This window comes from Anoplophora glabripennis, unplaced genomic scaffold (assembly GCF_000390285.2).
Source record: "Anoplophora glabripennis isolate ALB-LARVAE unplaced genomic scaffold, Agla_2.0 scaffold113, whole genome shotgun sequence".
In the NCBI taxonomy this organism is placed as follows: domain Eukaryota; kingdom Metazoa; phylum Arthropoda; class Insecta; order Coleoptera; family Cerambycidae; genus Anoplophora; species Anoplophora glabripennis.
The window spans coordinates 122,110-125,747 of NW_019416240.1; positions in this window are offsets into that span (position 1 = coordinate 122,110).

Below are 3,638 nucleotides of genomic sequence, written 5' to 3' on the forward strand. Positions count from 1 at the left end.
TTATTCTTATTTAATTCATCATTCAATTTATTTATATCATCTAAGTTTATATGTGATAATTCCAAAGGTTTCAAATTAATATCAAGTTTCTCAGAATGTACATTATTTAATTCAGGTAAATAAGTATTCAATTGTTTAATTTTAATTTCAGATTCATGTAGTTGAATTTTATAATTTTTGACAAAAATTAAACAGTTAGGTTCTAGCTTGGTAATGTAAGTACCATAAATTGTTTCAGTTCTTAAGTCATTATTACAATTAATTTTAGCAACATTTTTATCAGGTGATATAATTATATACTGATTGTTTTCAATTTCTTGAATTTTAATATCAGTTAAACTTATATTATTTTTGGTACAATTTTGTATTTGTTCTTTTAATAATATTTGTAATTCACATATATTACTATTAATACGTTCAGTTTTAGATATTTTACAAAAATAGTTTTTGTCATTTAATAAAATACATGGTTCATCAAAAAGACTGTACAATTGATCGGAAAGTACTAGGAATTTGAATTTGGGAATTATGATATGGAATTGGTAATCTGACGATATAACTGGCAGTGCCCATAAATGGAAAATGTTATATGTTTCTTTAAATACTAAAGGAATTTCTAACACAAAAGTTATAACATTATTGGCTATATAGGCTTTAATTTCCGTTATTTGTTCGTAATATAAAATGTTTTTAATATCATATGGTAATTTATTAGGCTTCTCTAAAATATCGCTTATGCGCTGCAATTCTTTTTGAAAATCTTCGGGATCAATTATGCTAGGATGAAAGCTTCCCAATTTTGCAAATGTAATAGATGTCTCAAGTTCATCGAGTACTCTAATTATTTCATTCATAGCAAGTATTAATTGATTATGAGTACTATGTAGTAATGTAAGGTCAGATAATTCTGAAGAATATATATCTTGATTTTTCATGTGGGCTTCGATTTGCATAATTCTACTAGTTATTACATATTCATTATGTTCTAGAGTATTCACGGTCTTATTAAAAGTTTCGATAGCCTTTTGCATAAAAGAGATGTGGTTTTCATTTATATGAGAAATTTTATTTTGGTTAATCTCTAGTGCTCTGATTTTTTCTTCGAAGTATTCGCCGTCTTCGGCATCTAAATTTCCCGTAATTACTTTCACAGCTTTTCCGAATACATTTATAAGTCCTCTCTTAGTTCTCTGCTTAACAAAGAGTTGCTTAAATTTTAATTCTAACGTGTTTAATATGTTTCTGTCTATAGCTAAGTAAATTCTAAATTCTGTTATGTAAGTATTACCATGTTTGGTATTATTATATGTATTATGTAAGTTATCAACTAGTTTTCTAATATTAAGGTAATTATCATATAACTTATTTAAATCTATGCGTTTTATTAATGACCATTGGGTCCGTTGTATTTTCGATATACCCAAATGTTGCGGGTAAAGACCAGGTTTATTATTTAAGTTTTCCAATTCTAGTCCTCTGATGGTACCGAGGTAGCATCTGGAATATTAAAAGAATGTTTTAAATTATCCATATGTACTTTTCGAGTTTGATTATTTTTCTTGTTTAATAGAATACAAGTTTTATCGGGGTTAATTTCTTGTATTACAAAAGGTCCAGTGAAAGGATTTGCTGTTTTAGATCTGGCTTGTGCATTTTTCACATAAACTTTATCTCCTATCCTAAATTGTTGTAAATTTTCTTCATATCTCCGTAGGTTTTGTTGATGTACGAGTTCTTTTTCTTTCATTAGGTTTGTTTTGACAATTTGATATTGCGCTTGTGTAGTCTTCTTCAGTTCGTTTACGTAATTTTCATATTGCTTTTGTTGTATGTTGATTGCAAAAGGATTTTCGGTATTGATTTGTCCTAATAAGAGTTCATATGGAGTAAATTTTGTAGATGAGTGAATGGTACTGTTATAAGCTATGACACATTGTTTAATTCTTATCGAATTCTTCAAATGAGGGCTGGTAAATTTAGTTATTCTATAATGTTCAATAACTGTTGAATGAAATCTCTCTATCAATCCGTTTGATTTGGGATTTTGTGGTGTTGTTATATGATGCTCAATTTTATATAAATGCGTAAGATCTTTAATTAGTCCGTTATCAAATTCCGGTCCTCCATCGGTAACAATTTTCTTCATAACGCCGTAGTGCATTATAAAGGTATGAAGGGCATCGCAAATTTCGATAGCATTTTTAGTTTGTATTTCGTATACCATTCCAAATTTAGTAAATGCGTCTATAATCGTTAAATGTTTCATTTTATCTATTTCAAAAGTATCTAGATGTATTAATTCCATAGGTTTTGTAGGAGTTGGTGTTAAATTTATATTTGCTGTCGGTGGCATCCTGTCATATTTGGCTAAATTACATACTTCACAATTTTTTATAAAATCTGATATGTCTTGATNGCTTTGACAGATGACGTTTAAGTTCATTTGCTATACGCTACGCCCTACGTCCAAATTTTCAGAACCAACTTGACCACGTTTTTATTTGAACGCTCGTTAGTAATTGTATATTGTATTTTAATAGTATTATAGATATATATGCTGTACGAGATACTGTGTATATTAGGTATTTCCTATTTAAATAAAGTTTCTTTCTTTCTTTCTATTTTTAAATCGCCTCTCAAACTCTATCAAATGACAATTATTAGATCGTCTCTATGGTAACATATGTCAAACATGCTATAGTCAACTGTTTTTGTTCAAATGGCACATTATACAGGGTGGGCCACCAATAATGCCGCGGTCGCTAAGGACCAAAACGGTAAATGTTACAGAAACCTGTTTAGGTGGGTATGTGTAGGTTGATTACGGCTACATTTCGACAAATATAATAATTTATAACTTCAGGGATCTAAAATACACTCTCCATAGCTGCTTCCTTAAAATTATTTTTTTATTGCAAATATTAAATTTCTACGCGAAGCCTACATTTTCACTAAAATTGAAATATCTCAAACTGTAAGTCCTGAGTATGCAGAACCTATTTTTATGGTGCTTTCAAAAATGCAGTAAAATGGTACGCTTTTCCTTTTTCAAAATATTTTTAAAATGTAGGGAATTAACCTACACATACCCACCTAANCCCGTCGCGGAAAATCAACTTCATGAAGTTCTTGCTGACAAGTTAAACGATAGGAGAACAAACGCAAATCTTTTTTTAACACTGTGTGGCAGGTACCGACTGATACTCCCACCATTTGTGATAAAACACGTACATAAGTTCTTGACGCATTTTCCATTATTTGTTGGACATTTTCTTTTAATTCTTCAGTCCGCTTTTAAGGTCGGCCGCTTCCTTCTTTTCTTGTTACACTGCCCGTTTCACGAAAAACATTAACACAACGCTGAACTGCACTTTGAAAAATTTTGTACTCAACAACGCCGGGAAATTGATTTTGAAATTCTATGAAACATTCCTCAATAGAATACTTCCATATTCCATCAATCTTGCGTCCATTTCTAAAGTAGGACTCTATGATAAACACTTTTTGTTCTTGAGAAAACACCATTTTAAACGCTTTTTAAAACGAAAATATTCAAATTGATAGCGGCGATATAGCGCTTTGACAGATGACGTTTAAGTTCATTTGCTATACGCTACGCCCTACGTCCAAATTTTCAG